The following is a 26,789-nucleotide window of genomic DNA, read 5'->3' on the forward strand; positions in this document are numbered from 1 at the left end:
ACAGTCTATCATCCCTTACTAGGCAGTGGTGTACAACCTATGGAAACACCTTTGAAGAACATGGGTGACCAGTTCAAGAGCAGTTTTGCATATACCTTGTCTTCTAACTCCCAAGCTTTAGAAAGCATCATCACCAAATACTGGCCCATAGTATCCACCAATGTAGATCTAAAACAGTTTATCCCCTCGATGCCTAGCTTTGTTAGGAAGAGGGGTAAGAACTTAAAAGACTTCTTTGAGGGGAGAAAGAAAACTATTTGTGAAACTAGAAATAAGAAACTTGGTACCTCAAAATGTGGACACTGTAACCAATGTCATTACATGTTTGACCAGGACACCATCACAATTCCCTCTAGAAGGTTTAACTACAAATTTCATCAGCACTTTAATTGTGCAAGTAAAGGGGTGGTATACATGGGTATTTGCACTCATTGTTCTGGTTTCTACATCGGAAAAACTGAGAGGCAGCTTAGGAGAAGGGTGTACGAGCATCAATATGATATCACTAGATGTAAGGACACCAATGCTTTTTTTAAGCACTCCCAGGTATGTGAAAGGATGAACCTTAAATTTATGGTGTTGGAACAGGTACTTCCTGACCCACGTGGGGGTAACTGGGAAGTTAGGTTAGAGAACCGTGAGTTGTTCTGGCAGTTAAAGTTGGATGCTTGCACCTCCCCTGGGATGAATGAGGCTTTAAACATCAACAGTATTTTAAAAATGAGAAGAGCACGTTTATAAGACTGATTTAGTTGATCATGTTTTGTACATTTCTTTGTACTAAAGCTTAGTGAACAAACAGAATGTTAAAAAATGCTTTTGTTGTAACCTAATTTTTCCTAGTCTTTACTCAGTGCATTTTAATTGTTTGGGGGATAGAAGTGTACTTCTTTCATGAAAGCACTTTAGGCATCAGATTTGTTTTACCTTAGTTTATCATAATAATTTTACACAGACAATGAATTTTGCACTGTATTACATTGCTTAAGATTATCCAACCCAGCTATAATTATGTTTTACATAAGACATGTATTTTTGACTTGGAAAAATACATTTTATTACTTGCTACCTTTTATTTCAAATGTATTAACCACCTGGTTTATTTAATTGATGGGTGGAGTTTTAACTTAATTGTTGATGCTATTTAGAAGTTGTTTGGAATGGACAGCTTGTTTGCCTTGAAAAAGCCTGGTAATTCACTAGGTGAAAGCACTTGGCTTATTTGTGTGTTTGTTGTATTCATCTACCTATTTGGAGAATTTGCTGTACAAAATTAAAAAGAATTTATTTTACTTGGTGACTGGAGCACTTTGTTCGGATCCTGTGTGCCGTGGATTTTGTCTTACTTGGTCTGTTTTGCTCATTTTACATTCTAGACTAAAAGGTAGTTATCACTGCCATGAACCAGCTCTTTATCAGCTACTATAAGGCCCTTCCCAAAGGGTGACCAATCCCACTATGTGATGTTATTACTATCCAAATGGTAAGTGTGACCAAGACTTTCAAGGCTATTGGACTGGCCTATACAGTGTCACCAAATACATATGCAAGTACTCTAAGAGCTTATATATCTCCAAACAAACCAGCCACAATTAAAAGGTTTAAATATATTTAATAATAAATAATAAAAGGACAAGGCAATAATAACAGACACAGTCACTTCAGAGTTCAGAATCACAGGAAATATTTTAAAACATCATTGCAATACAGTCTCAAATAAACACAGAAAACATCTAAACTAATATTTACTATATTCCTATCTATATCTAAAATATACTTTTCCCTAGTTACTTTCTATTAGCAAGGCAGAAGTGCTGAAGATGGATGTTTCCAGGTCCAAAGGCAAATGCAAAATGCACAGTGTCTGAGAGAGTTCACAAATTAATATCAAAACATTACTATTGGGTCAGCTGAGTGACATCACTATTTGTCACCTGCCTTTAGCTCCCAGGCTAAAAGATAGCAACATAATTTTTAGCATCTGTGTGTGAGAAGTACATATCTCTCAGAAGTTTGCCTAGAATTGGAAGTAATAAAACATTTAAACGCATTTACATTTTAAACCTAGTAATTGTTTCTGTTTCAAGACAATAGAAAGAAACCTCTAGATGTAGACATTCTGTCTGCTTCAGTGACACTGAGAGATAAACACAATCATAAAACAATTCACTTATTTTCTTAGAGTTTGCAAGTTAACTCTGTTCTTTTCCAGTGGGGTACACTGTGGTTACATTCTTGAAGCTCAGTACAGAACATACAGTTCAACACACACTTCTGCACCAGTAGTTTAACATACACATAACATATAGTTATTACATTTGTAAGACAAGCATATGACTCATATTAATATTCACAAATGACATAGGATTATTTACAAAATTCAAGATAGCTTGCCTGGCAGTGTCACATTTCTATATACATCATATTAATATTTTCAAGTGACATATAATTATTTACAAAATTCCAGCTAGCTGGGTTGGCAGCATTTTGGTTTGTCACACATGTCACCTGGGTGTTCCGTAGATTCACAGGTTCATAGGTACAGAGGAGGTTACTAGAGTACTGCACCTGAGTCCCTTAAAAGCCTAAGCATGACGTTATCCCCAGTAGATCACTGATCATCACCTGTTGCCCCTAGCATTGCTAGACACAGGTTCAACCTCTGGGACAGATTTTTTTCCCCATCCACTCAGCCTTGATGCAGTTGATGAGGGTATGCATGGTACTGTGTTTGACATGTTTGGGGTGAGCATTCCTGACACAGAGCAGCCTCTAAGAGCCAAACCTGTCTCTGCAGCATGTTTTTTTTTTTGCTATCTCATATGCAATTCAGGCCTGTCGTACCGGTAATGCGCACATAGGTATAGTCTTGTATATGGGGCAGTTGTTGAAGAGCTGAACACAACATTACCATCTAGGCATACCACAGACATCTGTGAACAACCTGACTGATAACCAGTGGGGCAGTACTGCTTACAGGCTGTCTGCGTGGAACAGGTGGTGAGGGCCATTGAAGACCTTTGTGGGTGTTAACATAGCCTTTACAATTTCTGCAGATGTCTGCCTAGGTGCAGAGCAGAATGACCATCCTGCTAATGTATTGTTGTACTAACTGAGGACTATTCACAGGTAATGCCCAACTTTTGTTTGGATGCAGTCCCTTTACCTATGTGGTGAACCACATATAAGCCTTTTCTGACCACTGTCACTATTTCTTGCATGAATGCAACACTGTTGGCATCCTGTGTATCCAGGTCTGTCATCGCAGTCTGTGTATTTATGGGGTTGGTGCTGATGTGGGAAATAGTGGGGACATGTCCTTGCCATATAGTATGGTGACACTGTTGTTTGCATTCAGCTTAGGCCAGGACCTTGCCACCATTCCATACCCACTGCATGGCCCATTGCAGTGTGTTAACAGCACTTTGTGGCTCAATGACAGACCGCACACTACTTACAGTTGATACAACCTTAGGCAGTACCTACATATGTGGGTGGTGGTAGTAAGCATTCATGCCTAGATACATGTGGGTCATTGGGGGCAGCAGGTAGTCACAGGGCCTTCACATGTCTACATATTGCACACACATAGGTGACACAGATTGTGGTTGCCACCTTATCAAATGTGGACTGTGGGACATGTCTTGTAGTAACATGACAGTTGTCAGGACATACCCATGGCAAGTGCAACACACAGGATTTCTATCGGTTTGCTAATATGACACCTTCTTTGTGTGACATTAACTTAGATTATGCTATTTGTCATAATATTAAGGTGCTTCTGAAGTGCAATAACTGCTATATGCAATTAGTAGACAATTGTATGAAATGTTTAGTGTATTATACGCTGCGGACCTCTGTATTGTTTCAGTTGTTGTCACAGGTCACACCTTGCCAAACATACACTGCAACCTACAGGGCTGTACAGATGGTGGACATACCTCTGACCTCAACATATTTCTGCAGAATGTCCTGATGTCTGACACATATATATTTTTTTCCGTTTGTTATAACATTGTGGTTTTCTGGCAGATTGGTGGAAAATCATGAAAGACTAACATTACAGATTAATGACAGATATTGTCATGTCACAACACATACCCTTTGGAAAATGCATTCAAATGCACAATCTGTTCTAGTATCTTCTTTCCATGTGTGTCACAGCAATATGTGAAGTTTGTGCTCAATGTTTGTCCTGTGCCCCAATTTTCTGTATGGCTTTAGCCAGGTGTCTTCCTGTGAAGGGTTGAGAGGTATGCTGGTGGCCATAACACAGACTGCTGCAATGGGATATACATACATATGTACACACACACACACACACACACACACACACACACACACACACACACACACACTGCTGCATGGGAACATGCATTGAAATACACATGCACACAGAGTTAACACTTTTTCAGATTAGAACACCTACCTATCCTGTTATGTACAATACAGACTGACCTGACTATTGCATGCACCACAGTGCCTTTGTGTTAGAAAATGTGTAACTGTGCATCTACAGTGTATGACACCTGTAGGGTCCCTGAGTAGGTTGGCAATGGGGGAGTTAACAGGGTGGAATAGGCACACAAAATGGTATAACCATCACATGTGTTAGAGAGTGGACAATATGTGTGGGATGTGTGTAGCACAGATTTGCAGGTGTACATTTGTGATCATGGTGGGGGTACATTGTCTGCATGTACGTGCATAGTGGACACATGGGCAAGGTGACATGCCTTGTGTTACACAGTAACACTCCATAGTTTCTATTGGTGACCAGTATACATTGTACTACACACATTTTGGAACTTGAGTACACATGTGCGTATGACATGGTTTGACACTGTGCTGTGGGTGATACTGTTACTATCTGTCATTGTTTTGCATAACCTCAACATCCTGACCATAAACAATCATTAGGCAGGCAAGACAGACACAGGGGATATGCATACATAAACACATACACTCACACAGTTGCTAACAGTCAGATTAGAACACCTACCTATCTACTTGCATGTAATATAGCGCTACATATATATTGCATGTGCCACGGATATTATAGGTCAGAGATATAACTCACAATCTCTTACACCAATTAATCTTGAGAATGCCTTCATGAATGGTTGGATAAACCCCCCAATATAGGGACAATTCTCACATATTGCTCTTTTCAACCTAGACATGTGACAGAGTAACAGGTATTGCATCAGCATGACATTTCAGATGGGTATGACGTCTGAAGCTGATATATCTGTCACCATTTGTGATGGCAACTCTCACATATTTGCCAATGATTTGACATAAAACACCATTATTATGAGACTCAGACCACATATATGTTGCAAACATCTGGACATTCTGCATACATCTGTACAGATTAGTGGTAAGGCCTGTAGAGTTTAAAATGGTGCATCTAAGGTGGATGACATTAACAGGCCCTTTAAAGTAATGCCATGGGGAGGGGGTCAACACACCTTAAAATGGTATAACCAACACAAATGACACCCATGGGGATATGCTTCACATGCAAACACACACATATACAGTCTTATCATTGGCTGTATTTAGATTTAAACCCCTACATATCTAGTTGGATGTATTATAGTGCTACCTACTTATTGCATGTGCCATGGAGCTTATGTGCCCAGAACGTGTTCAACAGTAGATCTAAGGTGAATGACATGAATAGGCACTGTAAAGTAATGCAATGGGGGTCATCAGGGTGGAACAGGCCTCAAAATGGTATTAACAACCCACATACAGGGGATATGCTTCTCTCACACACATACAGTATCACAGGTTCATAGATGTGTACTAGGCTAATGGCCCTGGGGCCTTTACAATCCTAGCCCATAGAAGTGCCCTGGAATTGTGCTGCCCGTCATTAGTTCCCAGTGCCTCTGTCAAGTAGAGCCACTGGAGTGAACCCCAGAGTGAACTTTCCATTTCCCATCCACTCATCAAGATTTCTCTTGAAAAAGGCCAGTGAGGTACTCTGCTTGACAGGTATGGAAAGTCTAGTCCAGAGCATGGGCAGTCTGTGGGTTATGAATCTGTCCCTCCAGAATGTTCTGTTGGTTGTGGTAATGAGGTTGACGTCCCTGGAGCATGTGGTGTGGCGGGACTGGGATTTCTTTAGGTGTAACATTTCTAACCGGGCTGGGTCAGACATGGCTTTGTAAGTCAAGCAGAGATCACCTCTTAATAGATGATATGAGACAGAGAAAATCTGGGGTTTCTTGAGCCTGTCCATGTAAGGTATGTATTTAAGGCCTAGGATCCTCTTTGTGAGGTACTTTTGTAGCCTTTCCAGCTGTTGCAGGTGTTTAGTGATGTGCATGCCAAATGGGGCATTAAATTCGATGATTGGTCTAACGAGGGAAGAGTAGAGAGAAATGATGACCTCTTTCTTCCTGGACACAAAACCCTTGGTAATGAGATATGCCAAATAGAAGGACTTTCTGACCACAGTGGCAATGCGGTGATCAAAGGAGAGGTTGCTGTCGACCTGTGTCCCCAGATCTCTTATAACGCCCTCAGTGTTCAGTGGGCTCCCATCTATGTGGTAATTAGTGGGAACTGAGTTTTCCCAAATGGGGTGATGACACATTTTTTGGCATTAAGCTTAAGACCATGGTTTCGACACCAGTCATTGGTCTCAGTGAGGTCTTTCTGTAGGATGTCTGCATCATTTGGGGAGTTAATAATGGCTCCCAGCTTGCACTAGTCTGCAAATTTGGTCAGTCTGAGTCCCTCTCTGTTGGCCTGGACTACTGAGAAGTAGATGCCAAACAGGACAGGACCCAGGACCAATCCCTGTAGGACTCCACTTGTGACTGGTCAGCAGTCTGACTTGGAGTCTGCTACTTTCACACTGTGTGTTCTATTTGTGAGCCAATTTGCAACCCAGCTGATGATATAGGGGTTGATGCCTAGTTTGGTGTGTTTAGCAATAATTCCTGAGTGAGGAATGGTATCAAAGGCCTTGGCCAGATCAAGGTAGGCTGTATGAACTGCCTTACCTTCATCCACCACTCTGGTGACTGACTCAAAGAAGTCAGCCAAGTTGAGAAGGCATGATCTACCTTTCACAAAACCAAATTGCATGGGATCTAGAATTTGAAGATTCCCTATACCCTTGTTAATTAGGTCCATAATGATGCACGCCATAGCCTTACATATCAGACTCATCAGGCTAATGGGGTGATAATTTCCAGGGTCTGTAGTCACTCCTCCTTTATGGAGAGGGATGATTGTAGCAGTGCACCTGGCTGTGACTGAACAGAGCACACAGATGTGGTGCCAGTTCACTTTGTAATTCATGTAGAACACAGCCAGGGATATTGTCAAGTCACATGGAAGCTGTATTCCTGGCCTTAGACAATACAGCTTTAACCTGTGCTGCAGTAATGCAGGGTGCCTGGTATTCTTCTGGTATTGAGACTGGTCCTTTAGGGGGCGAGAGAGGGGTAAAGTTGGCACTGAATCTTTTGGCCAGTATGTTGGCAATATCTGTTGGCTCAGTATAGGAGGTACCATTGTGAGGTAACTCAGAGCAAATCTAGGTATTGCCATGGAGATTCTTGATATAACTATAGAAGGCTTTGTGGTTATTTTTAGTGTCTACCACAATTCTGCCTTCATAGCTGGCTTTGGAGGTTTAGATGTGGGATGTCAGCTTTTTGTTGAGGCTAATAAGGACATTTTTCATCTTGGGACTTCACCTTTTTCTGCAACAGTTTCTTCATTTATTAATGGCAGGGGACCACCAGACTGGCTTCCTTTTATTGGAGGATAATGTCTTGGTTCTGTTGGGTATGGCTAGTCCCATGCATTTATGTATGTATTCGTACAGTGCATTGGTGTTTGATTCGTCAGTCATGCATCTATTTTCCTTTGGCATGGGTGCCGTGAAGTTAGCCACCTCTGTTTTTAGGAGTCCAAAGTCAGCTTTGGAGAAGTTTTTCATGGTGGATACCTTTGAGGGGGGTGTGGGTGAGATGTAGATTTCCATGGTGATTAGTTTGTGGTCAGATCTAACTAGGGAGGAATTGATTATTGGTGTAGAGCAACAGTTGGTCATGTTAGTAATAACCAGGTCAAGGATGTTGCCTCCTCTAGTGGGGGTAAGAATGAGCTGGTTCAGGGCATTGGAAGTGAAGAATTTCAGGAAGCGTTGGGCCAGTGCATTGGTGCTTGAGTAGTTTTCCCAGTTGATGGAGGTATAGTTGAAGACTCCTAGTATGAGCGAGTTGGGTTGTACCTTGACAGATTCCAGGGTGGAATCCAGGGAATGTGGAGTGAGAGTCTAGGGACATGGTTGAGGACCTATAGCAAGCTATGACCTGGATCGCAGTCTTACCCAATGTTAGTTGTACCTGAAGTATCTCAGATGCATTATACAGGAGGTGTGCATATCCTTTATGAATATGGAGACACCACTGCATTTGGAGCTTCGGTCCATGTTTCAGGACCGAAAGGTTTGGAATGAGGTACAGCCTGGAAGTGCAGGGGTGTTTTCTGCTGCTTTAAACCAGGTCTCCGTTACAGCACAAATGTTGATGTTCTCCATTTTGAGGAGTGCTTTCAGCAAGTGCATATTGTGATTTAGACTTCTAGCATTGAGCAGCATGCCCTCAGATTGCATTTATTTATAACTGTTACTGTGGTAATTTGGTCTTTGTAACACCACCTAAAAAGGCACTATAGGGGTGGCAAGAACCTTAGCCTGTACCCACAAACCCAGGGCTGACAGATGCAGGCCATCTCTTGTAAAGCATTGAGGTATATCACTCATGTCATCCCAAGCAGATAGATACTGGATCCCCTTGGAATGACGCCAGAAATTTAGCCAATTGTTGAAGTCAATAATTTTTTGTGTGTACTGTGGTATAATTTTGGGTGATGGTAGGATACTGCCCAGGGCTAGTGTCATAGCTCCCTGGGCCACATAATCCAAGAGCTCCACCATGTCTCTTTTCATGTAGTCCAGGGAGGTGCATCTCAGGTCATTCACACCCACATGGACAATGACAGAGTCATACTTGTACTTGTTATGGAGTGACCTGAGTGCACGTGTTATGTGTCAGATTCTGGCACCTGATAGACAGCTGTTACATTCTCCTTATTCAACCTAGTGAGTGGGACATCTGTGTGCCTCACTATTGAGTCACCTATGATTAGTGCATTGGGTAAGGTGTTTAGCCTTAGGGGCTTAGGTTGATGGGCACACTGTGGAGGTGAGGTATGTGTCCTGTGGTTTGTACTTTGTTGTGGTGGTTGAGTGCATTTCTGTCTTAGAGGTCTCTGCTGTTTGGGTAAATTTTTATTGAGTGCCTCCACAAAGGAGGGTGTAGTTTGTGTTTTTATGTGAGAGCTGTGATGGGTGTTCTGGAGGGCTATGTGTTCAATGTGGTGTGGTGAAGGTGTTGACCTTCTCCTCTTAACTAGCTAGTCCAGTCTTGGCTGGAGAGTGCATAGCTTCCAATTTGGTGATATAAGTGCATCTGTCATAAGTCTGGGTGTTGGGAGGTTAGAGGATAGGGTTGTCTGTGTACATGAGGTAGTTGCTACACTGCCCCAGAATGCCCAAGTGCACCAGGGTAATAGGAGAAAGCATAGGGAACTGTCCTTTAATCATGCCAGTAGGGGTGGTCATAACTACTAAGTACTGGAGCTATTTCTGTGAAGAATGACTAGTGCTGATGGCTCTTAGGTGTGCTATAATAATTGCTACAAAAAACCTGTTGAAGTGCAAATGGATTAGGCTATTTGAAGTGCAAGAGAGAAATCACTAGCAAGATCTAAGGGAAAAACTGAAGAGCAGACTTTCTGCCACCAGTAATAGTTTACCTCAGCTCGGCACTGCTGAGCAGAGCTTAAACAAGTGCAAACCCATGCAAATGTGGGCTTTTAAACCAGAAAGTTGAAAAGGATGGAAAAACTGCCCAGACGTTTAATAAACTACAACGTCTGGGCCAGAAACTACTCTTCTTGTTGTAGATAGGCTGCCTAATGCTTACCACTCCCACTGATAAGCTAGAAGGCTTCCCTCCAACACAGACAGGCTTGGGGGGCTCAGAAGCTTACAAACAGTCCTGGATACAGCAAATCTGTATCAGGACTAGACTAGTTACAGGAAAGGTGGGAAACACGCAGAAAAGTGGTATTTTAAACCAGAAAGTTGAAGGAGAGGGAAAAAACTGCCCAAACAGCCACTAAACTACAATTTCTGTGCCAGAAACCACTCCTCTTGTGGTAGATAGGCTACCTAGTGCTTACCACTCCCACTGATAAGCTAGAATGCTTCTCTCCAACACAGAAAGCCTTGGGGGGGGGGGCTCAGAAACTTGTAAACAGTCCTGGATGCAGCAAATCTGTGTCAGGACTAGACTAGTTACAGGAAAGGTGGAAAACAAACTTAGAACTTTTTTACAGAAAAGCAGCTAAAACAGCAGTAAAACCATTCAAATGCAGTGCACGTTAGCACACTTGAGTGTGTAACAATATTAAAGCAAATTCAGTTTAAATAAATGCAATTAAGTTAAAATGGCTAAAAATATGTGCAGAAAGCAGTAAATTAGGAAATAATCAAAATTGAGGCACTTAGAATATCAGAAAACAGTGCCAGCAAATATATAAATAATTCAGTCAAGCAAAAATTAAGACAGTGCAGAACTCTGACCAGTTAAAAAGTGACAAAAATATACTTATCTGCTCTATACAGATTGTTTGAGAAGCACATTCAGTCAGAATACAAGGAGATTCTAGCAATGGTAGATTCTAGAAAAGTGTTTTTATATAAATAGGAAAGGGAGAAAGGAAGAACAGAATATAATTCAAGGTTAAGAAACTAAGTGGGTTAGCCTTCTCAAATGTTCTCGCTGTATTAGGTAGAATGAGCTAATGACACTAGACTGGAAGGAGTGTCCCAGATCAAGTTTACAGTAGGGGCAGGCAACTGAAAAGCCACCAAGTATAACAACAAGACACCAACAGGGAGGGAGGGTGGGGAACTATACTACAGCTACTCACAAACAGAAAATACAACTCTCAGTATGAAAAAGCAGTTTACAGTAAAGTAATTCAGTAAATATGCAATTGCAGCAAACAAAACCAATGCTGCCGGGTGAAGCACTCTCAATAAACAGGAATGAATATAGAAAAACAAAAGAAGAGTGCACCATGGACTGTAAAAGCCAAATCTAATAAAACTTCCAAGTAGACAAAAATCCACGTTTATTGCTGAAAGACAGAATGACCAACAAACTGCAGTAACGTAAGCGCTTTCGCGTTGTAAACAACCAGATCTTTACGTGAACGTATCAGGGAACACATCTATGCCATTGATAAAGGTAACGTTACGAACGCACTAGCGAAACATATAGCTGATCAAGGAAGTGCACATAGTTTTAAATTTCAGGTTCTAGAGTTAGTAACCAAAAATGGTAGACTAGGCAATGTTAGAAATCGGACTGAAGAGAGGGAGGGTAAATGGATAGTGAAACTGCAAGCCCACAGGTTTGGGCTAAATGATAGATTCAAAATCAAGCCATTTCTAGCCAACAGATCTCTCAAACATTAGTTTTTATAACATGTTCATGTTTTTATGGATTTTTAACATCTCATTAGTGCGGTTTTTATTTTGATTCGTTGGTTTGAATATGTTGTGATGTCATCAAATGTATTTAAAGAGAAGTGTTTCATCTGCATTTATGTCTGATGAAGCGTTGTTTACAACGCGAAAGCGCTTACGTTACTGCAGTTTGTTGGTCATTCTGTCTTTCAGCAATAAACGTGGATTTTTGTCTACTTGGAAGTTTTATTGGATTTGGCTTTTACAGTCCATGGTGCACTCTTCTTTTGTTTTTCTATAAACATGCAATTGCAGCAATGAAACACAATCTGGCAATGAAAAGTACAGTTAAAACAGTATAAGTCAGTACAGAAATGCAGTGAAACAGTAAAAAAAAAACTTTATAACAGTGCAAAATGTGACCTGCACAATTATAAGCATTAGGAAGTGCAATTCAATGAAATAAATGTAAAAAATAACTTAATCTGATCTTGGAGTCTTAAGGAACACAGTTCTACCCTTCACAAAACCACAGTTGCCAGTATACTCCTACCTATCTAGTTTTTTATTCTATAGTGCTATGTCATTATCACGTGCACCATGGAGGTTATATACCTACCAAATCTCCAACAGTGCTTTTAAGGTGAATGACATCAGCAGGCCTTGTAAAGTAGAGCAATGGGATGCTTATGGGGTGGAACAGGCCTCAAAATGTTTTAACCTAGAAACATACATACAGTTGCCAGTGCTAAGCTTAGAACCTTTACTTATCCAGTTGTACATACTATAGCACTACATACTTACTACATGTACCACAGAGCTTATATGGGTAAAAGGTGTCCAAAGCTGCTTCTAAGGTGAATGACATCAGCAGACCTTGTGAAGTAGGGTAATGGGAGGTTTACTGGGTGGAGCAGGCCTCAAAATGCTTTAACCTAGAAACACACACACACAATTGCCAGTGCTGAGATTAGAACCCCAGCTATCTAGTTATATGTACTATAGTACTAAGCACTTATCACATGCGCACCTGAATTTGTACAATTGAAGGCTGTCCCAAGGTGCTTCTAAAGTGAATGACATAAGCAGGCCTTGTAATGTAGGGCAATGGGAGGTTTACTGGGTGGAACAGGGCTCAAAATGTTTTAACCTAGGAACACACACACAGCTGCCACTGCTGAGATTACAACCCCTACATAACTAGTTGAATATATTATGCTGCTCTGTGCTTATTGCATGTACCATTGACCTTAACATGGCTGAAGAGTGTCCAAAGGAACTTCTAAGGTGAATAACATCAGCAGACCTTGTAAAGTAGGACAATGGGGGGAGGGGGTTAAGCATTCTTAATCCTGGAAGAGGCTGACATTTGTGCAGTCACAGAAACCTGGTTCAAAGCTGCGGAGAGCTTCCCAGCCATACCAGGATACTCATGCTATCATTCATTCAGACACCAAACCATGGTCAGCAAAACAAAAGGAGGTGGCGTTGCAATATATATATAAAATACATACACACCTCTAGGCTGATCAAACAGTATGATGTACAAGGAACACTCCAGGTGCAGTAAACAATTGACAAGACCCCTATTCAAATAATAGATAGCTACAGGCCTTCAACTCTGACTCAAGATGCCCACTCCACCTATCTCGACCTCTTCAAATCTATCAAGATTCAACCCTTTATCCTGATCCTTGGTGACTTTAATTATCCAACTATAGGTAGGTAGCAACACTCTTTCCAAAACACAAATGCCGAGAGATTCCTTGCTTTCATCAATGCACATGCCTTGGACCAGTTGCTTGATGGTTTACCTTCATTTTGTTGTGAGTGGTGTGTGCGATATCCTTTCATTGAAAGGACAAATGCAAAAAACTCACAACAGCGACTCACATATGTTCGAATGGCTATTATGCAAATGCATTTATCCATTCAAACATATGGGACAAATGTCAAAAATGGTTTTCAGCTAAACCATTTTCGACATTTGTCCTCATAAATGTTCCATTATTTGCACTAATGAGTCACACAAAAGCACAATCACACATATCATTTGTGAAAAAATGAAGGTAAACCTTGCTTGACACCTCCACAAGAGGTGAAAATATCTTGGAGTTGGTATTAACCAACATGAGTAACCACTGTAGCATCCCTACAGTGTCATCATCCCTGGTAAGATCTGACCACAAAGCAGTCACTTTTGAAGTCACCATCTCCACCGAACCCCCCTCCCCCCCAGCTAGGGTCACACAAAAAAACTTCTCCAAAGGTGATTAAAATCTCCTGAGGGAAGGTATAAACAGCTTCACAGACCCTTCCCCCTTCATAGGAACTGTCACATATATCCAAACCTACAACAAAGTACTATATGAGCATTAAGATAGCTGCATGGAATTAGGAATACCAGACAGGATAAAATCACCCTCCTCAAGGAAGAGTAAACCTGTCTGTTGGACATCTACAATAAATAAACACTATAATGAAAGAAAAACATTGCTGTCCAGGAGCAAGAAGGAGCAGGTGTCTAATTGAAAGCATTCTCTCCTTAGTCTGAACAAACAAATAAGAGCACTAGTGAAATCCTCCAAAGCAAACCTTGAGTGCAAACTGGCCACATCTACTAATAACAATCATATGGCTTGCTTCACATATGTCTGCAATCTCAAGGGAAGCACCCAGATTTGCTCAGAACAGGTGGTCAATGACACCACGTACACATACCCTGTAGATATAGCTAACTTGCTGCAGAAAGGTTCCATGATGACTTCACTCCTCTGTCCTCCCATCAGTAAAACAGGGCATCCCAAGTACCTGTCCCCTTCCCTTATCTCTAGGGAGCAAGACATCACTGCCCTCTCAAAGGCAAAATATGCAGCCTCCATGGGACCCAATAACATCCCAGACTGCATCCTACATGAACTCAGGCAGGACCTTGTAGCCCCATTAGGCACCCTATTCAACCAAAGTTGGCTTCATCCCAGATGAGTGGAAGACAGCTATTCGCATCCCTTTGTACAAAGGTGGAACATCCTCTGATTCAGGAAATTATAGGCCCATCAGCCTAACTACCCTGATCTGCAAGGCCATTAAGCAGATTATCATGGACCTCATTAACAAGAACATTGGCAACCTCCAGACACATGATCCCACACAGTTTTGTTTTGTCAAGGGGAGGTCATGTCTGTTAAATTTGGTCAACTTCTTTGAGACAGCCACCAAGGCCATAAATGAGAGGAAGATGGTGCACACCAGCTCCCTTGACCTGGCCAAGGCCTTTGATACGAATCCTCACTCAGGTATAATAGATAAACTCTCTCAACTAAGCATCCATCCATATGTTACCAGACGGGTAGCAAACTAGCTCACTGATAGAACTCACCTAGTCAAAATAGGGGATGCTACCTCAAGTAATAGACCCATAACAAGCGGTGTATCCCAAAGATCAGTCTTGGTGCCTCTGGTATTTGGGATATACTTCTCAGAGGTTCAGGCCAAATTTAGTGGGATATGGCTGAGCCAGTTTTCAGATGACTGCAAGCTGGGTGGTGTCATCAATTCCCTTAGTGATGTGGACATCCTCCAAGTGGGTCTCACCCACCAAATGACTGGTGCCAGAAACATGGCCTCAAACTGAATGCTACAACATGCATCATCCTCCCTTTTGAGAAGAGTGAAGTCCCCACAAATTATCACATTGATAATAAGACAGCAATCATGCAATCAGTCGTGAGGGACTTGGGCATTCAGGTTGATAGCAAACTGACTTTTGACCACCATATTGCCTCCATTCTACGGGTAGCTTTGTACATGGGCCACCTCATTTGAACAGGTATCTCATCCAGGGACAAGGTAGTCATAATATACCTGTATTCGTCACTTATAATACCCATTATTGAGTGCAATGCCCCTTTTAGCATGTACCTCCCAAAGCACATGTAGCAGCTGGGGAGACCACAGAGGTTCCTAACCTGGAGAACCCAGATCCTGAAACAGCTACCCTACACAGATAGGCTAAAAGCCCTGTACATCTATGCAGTGTCCTACAGACTCCTCAGAGTTGACCTCTGTCTGTCATACAAAGCAATCTCAGACCCTCGCCTGATGTGACTGCTGCATATCCGCAAGTCAGGCTCCACTGGAGTAACCCACACACTTGACCTCAATCTGGTGTGTGACATCAATAGGACTTGTTGGAGGGATACATTTGTGGCCCAGAGACTCCCCCTTTTGTGGAATAGACTCCCTCTCCAAGTAAAGCAAGGCACCTCATTAAACCTTTTAAGCACAACCTGGATAACTGGATGGGGAACAGAAAATACACCCCTGGTATTCCACCTGTGTCCCTGTTGGAAAGTGGCATAGGATGCTGACTTGTTAGAACATGGCCTAAATTCTTGGATATGCCTGTAAGGGCCTCAGGGCCAATAGCATAGTAACTTTCTATGATCCTACAGGGTGGAACACGCCTCAAAATGTATTACCATTACACCCAGGAAATAAACACAGCCACAACACACTATATTAACATACACACACACACACACACACACACACACACACACACACACACACACACACACACACACACACACAGACATGGTGGCTGATGTGGGATCACAACCCCTACCTCCTATTACACAATGGGGCTGACCATGGTATTTGCACATGCCACTGGTTACACTTGGTGTACTTCTGGCTGCAGCATTACATCACTCTATGGCTTCCAGAGTCTCTCTCTCTCTCTGTCCCTCTCTGTCTCTCTCTCTCTCTCTCTCTCTCTTCCCCTGTCTCCACCTCTCTATTGATGGTATTTGCATATATTACATATATACTGTATGTATATCAGACTCAACAGATCCCGATATATCCTATATGTACCACACACAGATAGATGGGGGTAATCATGTCCAATGGGGGTGGGGAGAGCTAGTTCGGGTATGCATATCTGTCTGTATGTATAGGGGTATATGGACATCCCAGTTCTATAGTCAGATGTGTGTTCAGATGTGCTGAAAAAAAGCTAAGTGTAGGAGCATGCCCTGTATAAGCATCAGTAGCAGCACTGGCACTCCAGGTCAGACCAACCTGTATTCCAATGCGGGTTTTGTGTGCTACAGTTAATTGGCTGATGCACCTGTGTAAATATTCCATCACTTGAGTGATGTAGTGTCTGAGGAATCACCTGACTGTGTATTATCCTTCTTAGCTGAGTCATTTCAAGGGTGGGTACAGCGTTTAGTGTACTGAGCAGAGTTTTGTATAATATATGTGGTATATTTTACACAGCACTGTGATTTGCTGGTATGTCAGTGGTAGATCAGTATAGATTAATGTGAGGACCAGCTGATAGACATTTGTGTACTGACTCCATACACTGCAGGGGACCCATACTAGTGCTCAAATTGTTCTAGTGTGCACATTGCCCATTTGTCTGGCTAGAGATTCATCCTTCCCCTTATATGTGGGCCTTTGCAATGCTCTTCTCCAGTTGCAGGCTTTATCCACAGTTGCTGCTCTTATGTAGCTGTAGTTGTGGTGTGAGTGGGGTGGACGTTGTAACACCACACACAAGGTTACAGGGTTCAGACCTCTGACTGCAGCTGTTCAGCAGATTGCCCAGCATTGTGCCACATACATCTGCCCTGGTCCTCAGACAGTTTGTGTTGCACTGTTATTATAAGGCTACATGTTGGCCATTGCTCTCTACCTGTTACGGCCAGACATCTGGTCAGGGCCATATATAACAGTCAGACACACAGGCTCAGACATGGGTACAGGATCTTAATATTGTTCGTCCATACTTAGACAGTTGGTAGAATGTGTTTGTATTATCTTGCATTTTCATATAATTATGGAGTCTGCATCTCAACTGTGTGTCATTGATGTTTTCACATCAACCTTTATTGGTTTGCCAGTAGTTTGCCAGACAAATGCAATATTACAACTAACAGAAGAGATATAGGAGGCATTCGTGTGGACATTCTGTCAAGGCCTATCATTCATGAGGTATGGATGGTGCTCACTGATTTGCTGTCAGTACTGACAGAGTTACATGGCAGCCTTTATATCCTGGCACAACACTGACCTGTCCCTACCTGCTGTTCTAGTAGGCACTTTCTAGGTTAGTCAGGGCTGTGTACTCTCTATATCTGTGGCCCCCTGTCCCTCCATTTCCCAGCTTCCCTGCAGTAACAAATAGCGACATCTGGAGAGTCTGTGCAACTCCTACCATAGGGGTAGCTGACATGCAAAATAGGGAACATAGCCAGTCTCAAACCATGAACCCTATCAACCAGGACAATGCACTTAGATCACTAAGTCATGACAGCCACCTATGTCTTCACACTATTACCGCACACATACATATAATTTTCAGCCCTGCATATTGTGGAACTGGAACATGTTAGCAAGTTGATTGGAACAGCCCTAGGAATGTGTGGTCTGCTGCTATTACCTTACAAACATAGATATTATTGCAGTTGTATGGGAACATGGGTGTGTTGAGGGTAGAGGCCCATACCTCTCAACTATACAGATTTATCCTGGGATGTCCAGATGCTTGCCTCCTATTTTGGGTCCATTTGTAATACAAGTGTGGTTTTCTGGGACATTAATGACATATCAATGTAGTATGAAGTCAGAAACTCATGACAGACATTTAGGTTTCAGAATTCATACCCTTCCAAACTTCTTGCTAGTGTAAATGCTGTTATTCTATCCACTTTCTAAGTTTGTAGGAGCACTACTTAAAACCTGTCCCTGTGTTTGGGCCTTTGCCCCACATTTCTTTTTTTGCCTTTGTCCAGATGTCTTGCTCTAAGAGGTATGTAGGGGATTCTAGCATTGATATGCATGCATCTGTCCTATGAGCCCGCTATTTGTAGGTCCCTTACATAGTGCAGTGGGTTTGTGTGGCTTGGGGCCTACTGCATATTCTGGGGCAGACAGTATTTGGCAGTGGCTTTCTATTGCCCCACATATCCGTCAGCTGTCTGCTGTTATCCTGGTATCCCACTCCATTTCCTTGCATGCATGCAGCAATACCATAGATATGCTACCACAGTGTACTACCCCTTTCAATTATTGTTTAGAAGACTGACATACTTTTTGCCTGCAGCAGTTAAGGGACAGTGATTGCGGGCTGAATCCTTCAGATGCATGCCGTACACAGCCTTAACATGGTGAGGTATAGGTAGTGTGTTGTGGCTGGCATCCATTTTACTGTGTGAGTTGGAGTGAGGTGTCAGCCCCTGGGACACTAGGTTGTCAGTGCATGTGCTATGCATTGCCTCTTTGCTAAGGTCAGGGCGTACTGGACATGCCCACATCTGCCTACAGGGACAGGCTCAGGGTGATCTTCCTCAGAGTCCCCCTGTGCCTGTGGGGACCTTGGCAATGGTTGGAGGCTGTGTGCCCCTTGCCTGTACTGTTCCTGCAGCAGCTGTTTCTGCAGGATCATATTGTGTATCATGATACATACTGTGAAAATGTGTGCACATGTGGCTGGAGAGTACTGCAGGGCTCCACCAGATATGTTGAGGCAGTGGAACCATGACTTGAGCAGCCCAAACACATGCTCTATGATGTTCCTAGTCTGTGCATGTGCCTCATTATGGTGTTCTTCAGTTGGTGTGTGTGCATTTCTGATGGGAGTCATCATCCACGGTTCCAGTGCATAGCCAGCATCCTCCACTAGATGGCCGTAGGGGATGTCCCCCCTGGCAAATGCTTGGTATAGCTGTGATGCATGCCAGATGTGGGAGTCGTGATAACTGCCATGGTTACCAGCACACACATTGATGATAATGCCCTGGGCATTGCATACAACCTGGCAGTTGATGGAATGATACCCCTTGAGGTTGATGTAGCCTCTACCCTCCTCACTGGGTGGTGTTTTGATGTGCACATGAGTGCAGTATATGGCACCCAGTACCTCTGAGTAGTGTGCTACATGGTGGAAGAGACACATATTGCTGGTTCCCTCCTCAGGGGTTTTGGGGAAATAAATATACTCTGGCATGTGTTAGCATAACATCCAGGAGCTGGTGGAGTACCCTGGATATGGATGTCTGTGAGACCCCCATGATGTCCCAGTAGGTCTTTGGAAAGTACCTGTAGCTAGCATTCTTAAGGCTACACATACCTTTGTTTCCACTGGGATGGGTTCCCCTCTGTTGGCTGTGGGTCTGTGACAAGGGCAACAGAGCTCAGTGAGTTGCTGTAGTATGTCCCTGTCCACCCTGTAGTGCTATACTATATCTAGCTCATGTTGCCCTTGGAAGGTTACCTTGGGTCTGAACACTCTTCTCCTCCTCAGTCTGGGCCTATTGTCAGCATCATCATCATCACTGACCTCAGCCTGTAGCACATACAGATGTAGCAAAGCAGCAGCAGCCCCAATCATTTTGTCAGTTAAATTCCCAAGTGTGTACTCCAATGGTGCAGAGTATGTGGGAAAAATCAGATTAAAGGGTGTATGCATACTTTATACTGGTGTGCCAGATGCAGCCTGTGCGATTGGCTGATTATGATCCATTTCAACTATGAGGCTTTTCAGTGAGGGGTTTCAATGGGCTAGTGTCAGTGGAACTGGGATTATCACTCAATTAGACTTGATTGGCTTTCCCTGCTATTTCCTCTTTTTTTCCTTCCTCTGCTAAGCTGTGTGGTGCTCCACACAAACCTGCAGAGCTAGTCTAAACATTGCTTAGAAGAAAGTAGCCTTTCCTGAACACAAGCATGCTTAGCTCTGCTTTAACTAGCCAAAACATGCCCTGTGGGGGCTAAGCAGAGCTTACCAGCCTCACACACACCCACTTGCTTATCTGTGCTCAGCTGAGCACAAACTAGCACCACTAAGCTCCCATCCACCTAAAGAAGCCATGACACACACCCTTTTGATCTTAGGTATCTCTTCTGCCTACACCTACACAGTTGCAGCCCAAGACCGGTTAGTACTTACGAACACGGTGGCCCTTTTTGCTATTCAATAAACCTGGCTCATTTAAATACATGTATACCCTAGATACAGCACAACCATCAAGCCCTATCTTCTTAGCTATCACTATAACCTACCATTGCATGACTCTTATGCTGGGCAGTATAATGCAATTATTTTGCCTACCTTCAGTTTAACATTTTACACATATTAAATTTATTTTTTTGCAAAACAGCATGCTTGTGTGCCACTGCACTCTGCTTAAAAGTGGGATATGTGTTTAAAACAAAAGTAAAATTTTTCATATGTTGTATCACTTTTAAATGTCACTGGCCATAGTTTTAGCCATTTGCATTCTTACTGCACCTAATACATGCTTTTATTTGAGTTGTCACAGCCCCTGTTTTATTTTTACATTCCGGTACATGGTTAGTAACCTCTTACATTTTTCCTGCAGACACGGCACCTACACGGATGCCTGTCTGCTTCCTGGATCACAAAATCACCCCATTTGCATGGTTTTCACCAGCAAATGTGGTGATTTGCATTCTGTGATCACATCCATGTCTGCACAGTGCTGGGAGGCTCATGTATGCTCCCAGCCTTGTTTCCTGGATTGTTCGGTGGCCATGTTCCATGTTTGAGCCTTACCACTACTCCTACATGGAGATCACTCCATGTAGGTTTTATTGAATTACCCCCTGTATCTTTTGCCTGTGAGTCAGACAACTTAACCATAATACCAGCCCCAATTATTAGCTGTATATATTCATTTTCATCCATTTACTTTCTTTTTTCTTTTGTAATTATCCCTTTACAATTTCTTTTTCTTTTACCCTTTTATCAATAGATTTTTTTTCTTTTACTACCTCCTAAGTTATGTCATCTTCATCACTTATTTCAGAACCTTCTTTGTTCTTTGAATTATTTTTTCCCATCTATTTTTCATCTATTTCTACTCATTTTTTTATATTTGCTCATTTCCTTCATTTTTTTTTCTTTTTCCTTACTGTTATTTTCATTTTTGCAATCTATCCATAGATGTCCAATTTTATTACATTAATATTTCAATTCACATTTTTTGCATCATGTCCTTTTTCCCACAAATATAACATTTTCTTTTGTCACAATTACTTATTAAATGTTGCCATTTTCAACAAAAAAAATTGCTTTGGGTTGTCCCCGGTGTTTTATGACACTTCCCTCCATGTTTATCATGCTTGGAATATGCATATTATTTCTCTTTGTATTTTTAACACAATATTACAGTACCAGCCACCAGTCCATAAACCCCTTTTGTCATAAACTTTATCAACATAACATCCAGTACTTCTTAACATAAAGTTGTCAAATGTCCTTTCAAAGTCTCTCTTTCTACCTCTGTTCGAAATTGTACGCAAATTTCTTTTTTGTTTCCCTGTTAAATACTTTTATCACATAAAGATTTCATGGGTTATAGTCTTTCATTTTTTCATATTGTCCAAGAAAATTTTCCATTGAAAAAAGTCTCAAATATAATGTCATAAAATTTCTCTTTATTAATAAGAATAAATACTCTTACCTCATTGTGCTGTTACACCCAATGGAGTTATTACATTTTCCCACCCTTTATACCAGTCCGTTTCTTTGTCTTCTTTACTTTGAATCCTTACCACATACTTACATTTTTCATTTTTTTCTGCTTTCTTTTCTGCTACTCCACGTTTTCCTTCTTTTATTTTCTGTGCATATGTTTTCTTTTCCATCTCACCATTATTATTCAGGATTGTCTCTGCATCCTCATTTTGTATGCTCTCCTTAATGTTCTCCCAGGAAACATCTCCTTCATTTTCTGGCTCACTCTGCACCATCATTTCTTTAAGTAAATCATCCCACAACCCTCCCAACTGGAGGGTTATAATTTTGCATCCATCATTTGCTGACTCATCTCCATCAAACAGATTTCTTTGAAACATTTCCTCAGATTCCTACACACATTCTCCTGTCTCAATATTTGTTTTCTCATCCATTTCTTTTACCACTCCATCCTCTCCCTCTGTCTCAATTTACCTCCCTCTTTCTCCAGGCTACCTCTATACCTAGAATGGAAACAGAAAGTGCTTTGCCAAAATGGGTCCCACTCACAGCAATGATGAGCAAGTTTTGATTGATATAGAGTGCATATTATTTGCATATTTACATTATTTAGTACATCTATTTACAAATCTCCATACATTATAAACTTCAATTTAAGCACTCCCCCATTCTTTTATCCACAACCAAAACATTATTTTTTGCAAAATATTTGTCAAAGTCCATTTTCCAGTGTATTTAATTTCATTTAGTCTCTCGTCCCATATAGTCAATGAAGCATAAAATATTATTCTGTCCATTTTCTTCCCTTTTTCCTGTTTACGTGCACCATAATAAACAAATTCTATTATGTCCATATTTATTTGTTCAAATTTTAACAAACTTTTCACCCTATTGCCTTTATATATTTCTTTCCACAAATTATCAACTCTTTTACATTTCAAAAACACATGCTCAGTAGTCTTAAACTCTACACATTTACTACATATTCTAGCTTACTTTTTTGTATGGCATATTTGCCTTAACTGGCAATTTTCTAATAGGCAATCTCCATAAGAAATAATTACATTCTTTAATCTTTTTATAGTTATTATATCTCATCATTATGGCTTTTTCTTATCTATTTCTAAGTCTTCCCATGGATCAATACAATAAAATGCTTTCATAATACCTAAGAACCATTCCTTTCTATTTTTCTAACATATATTCTTTTTTATTTTCTATAACACAAATTTGTTTTGGTACTCTTTCATTTCTTCATTCACAATGTTTTTACTTTGTTTTTTAACTTCTGTTCCTTCTCACAATTCTTTGTATTTGTAATATATTATCAGTTCTATCAAGTTTTTATTTTCTTTTATAATTCCTTTTAATTCATTATATAAAATTAAAGATGCCACATGTATTACTGGGTTTATTAAACCCAAACATTCTTGCTCTTCTTTCATATACAGAATACTGCTTTTGACTGGAAATGTTAGCAACATAAGCAATTTTTCCTATTACCATGGTGCTCAACAAGTGTGCTTTTTTTCTATATGAAAATCTATATGATTTCCAAAAATTAGTCACATCCTTTACTTCTTTGAGTACATTATCCCATTGCTGTTGCCTGCATTCATTCCTTCCAAATGTTATTCCTAATATATTAATATACATCATGGGCAATGCAGCAGTGCAGTGGTTAACATTGTCTCCTCACAGGGAAAGTTTCTACAGTTCAATTCTCAGCTGGGGTGCCTTCTGTGCGGAGTTTGCATGTTCTCCCTGCTTTCATGTGGGTTTCCTCCGGGTATTCCGGTTTCCTCCCACATTCTAAAGACATGTGTCTGGAGTGTTTCTTCCCAGGCCTCTGCTTGAAAATAGGCTGTGTCCTAGACAGGCTTTCCCAGTCAACAATGTTAAATAAATAAACATTTTTCATTGAACTCAACACCTTCTATCATACCTTCAAAACCAAATCCTTTACTTTTCTCCGTATTTATACTTAAACCAATTTTTTTAATTTATACTTAATTTTTCATTTACTTTTTCCATCCATACTTTATTTTTAACAACTAATACAATATCATCCACATAATTACACATTATTGACAATTGTACTTTCTTCATCATTTTGTATCCACCACTACTTGACATTTTATTAATTTCCTTCACTATTACATTCAAAACTAATGAGAAAATTATACTATTAGCTGGGCAGCCCTGCTTTATTCCACATTCCATTTGTTATTTCTTATTTCTTATTTGTTATTTATTTATTTATTTATTTATATTTGTTGACCGGTAGAATCCGACTGGACACTGGTCCATTTTCAGCGGAGGCCCAGGGAGAAAAGCTCCACGTTAAGTATTACTTACATTATACAGTTAAAAAACATATAGCATTTAAAATATAGACATTAGTCCATCTGAAGACATAAGAGAAGAATAAAACATAGATGTAAAACAGCTGTAGAACATAGTATGATGTTAAAATATGGTGACGTATACTAAATATGGTTACAAATGTAGTTGAGATTAATCAGTGAACAATTGATACAATCTGTTTTTGAGGTACATAACTTCCCCAATCTAGCCATTTACATTTAGTTTCACATAGTTCCTTTCATTAACAAATTGTATTACTTGTAATATTTTTTTGTTTACATTATATGCCTGCAGAATTCCCCATAATGATTTATATTGAATATTATCATAAGCTTTACTTATATCCCCATCATAACGTTTACTTCTACATTTGTATTTATAATATCATCCATTATTTCTCTTATTATCCATAATAACTCTTGACTTCCTTTTCTTCCAAATACATTTTGTTCATATGGTCTATCCATTTTTTCTGTAACCTTTTTGTTATTATTCCCATAAAAATTTTATAATATGTATTATTCAATGTTATAGGTCTCCAATTTTGTATCTCCTCTTTATTTCCTTTTTTAAATATAAAATTTGTAACTCCTGCACATATCTCTTTCTCTATAATTGCAGTTTCTAACCATTCATTCTTAACTTCTATAAAAATAATTTTTTGCCACTCTTTCATTTCTTTATACATACCATATTCAGTTCCTTCCAGTCCTGTTGCAGAATTCATGTTAATATCTTTTAGAATTGTATTCAATTCTTCCATGGTTATTTTTTGTTCTAAATACTCATTATCTTCCTTATTTAATTTTTCACCTTTATACATTTGTTCTATGTTTTCTTCTCTCTTAACAAATAATTCTAATACATATTCTTTAATTATTTCATATATTCCTTCTTGCTGTCCCATTTGCTTACATTCCTTATTTTTAATTATCTTATTATTTTTTCTTTTATTATTTTACTCAAATATGGTGATACCTCTTCTTTCTTTCCTGGTAAACAATATTTTTGCTTATACAACAAGTTGTTAATTTTAATTTGATTCATTTTATATATTTTTCTTTCTTTTTCATAAAAGGAAATTTTCTTCTCTAATAATTCTCTAAATGTTTTTTGACTTAATATCTTATATCTCTCATTTTCTTTTCTTCTTTTTTTCCTTATACATTCTAAAATACTTGTTTATATTCTTCTTTAAAATTAAGCCACCAAACAGTCCAAGTCTCATAAAACTCCCTCATAGTCATATGATTTTTCCATAATTCCACAAGTTCTTTTTTCTCTAGTAAATCTAATTAATTTTCATTAATTCTCTTTAGTCCTTTCAATATTCTTATATAGTCTTTATTTTCCTGTACTTTAACCCATATCGCCACATGATCTGAAAATCCAGCATACTTAATTCCTTTTTAATAACTTTTAAACTATCAGATATTAAAAAAATAATCAATTTCTGTCCTAATTTCATTCCTTTTATAGGTCCAGTGGTTATTCTCCCATACATTAAACTTTCCACTTCTCATAATTTCTTTAGCAATTTCAACATCACAATTGCTCTTATTTTTCCTGAAGTTACAATTAAAATCATTCACCACTATAATACCCATATTTACACAAACATATTCAAGAATATTTTTAAACATCATTTCTCTCTCTTTTTTTGTTACATATGCATATAAAGCTATAATTCTATACACATATTTGTTCCATCTCACATCTATTACCATAGTTCAGCCTTGTTCCACTCTGGTTACATCTAATATTTTAATGCTTTCTTGACATAATATACATATGCCTGAGCATGTTTCTTCCCCATGTTCCAAACTACCACACCATTCCAAAGTTTTTCAGTTTGTATTATTTCTTCCTTTGTTAATAATCTGATACCTTCTAAAACAATAATATGTGCATCTACTGCAGCACACCATTGTAATATACCTATTCTCCTTTTAAGATTTTTCATACTGTTCACATTTAAAGCTAATATTTTCAGCTTTTAAGAACAGTTAGTATAATAAAATGTTTACCCCTTTCCTTTCTTATTTTCTGTAAGCATTATGTTTTTAAATTTTCTTTTCCTTTCTTTAACTCTTTTCCCTATCATTTTTTTATTTCTTACTGTGCACCAATCCACTTCTTCCTCACTTGTCTCCTCTGTTTCTTCTTCCTTGTTATTTTCTTTAACTTCATGTATAACCTCTTTATCAGTTACACCTTTTTGTACATTTTCTTGTATAACACATTCTATTATCTCTTTCTCCTGTATAACTTCTTTTCCATTTTAATTTTCTTGCACATTAATTTCACATTCTAGCCATGAATGACAAGTATTGC

Source organism: Protopterus annectens, chromosome 1.part1, assembly GCF_019279795.1.
Source record: "Protopterus annectens isolate FY-2018-M chromosome 1.part1, PAN1.0, whole genome shotgun sequence".
Taxonomy (NCBI): domain Eukaryota; kingdom Metazoa; phylum Chordata; order Ceratodontiformes; family Protopteridae; genus Protopterus; species Protopterus annectens.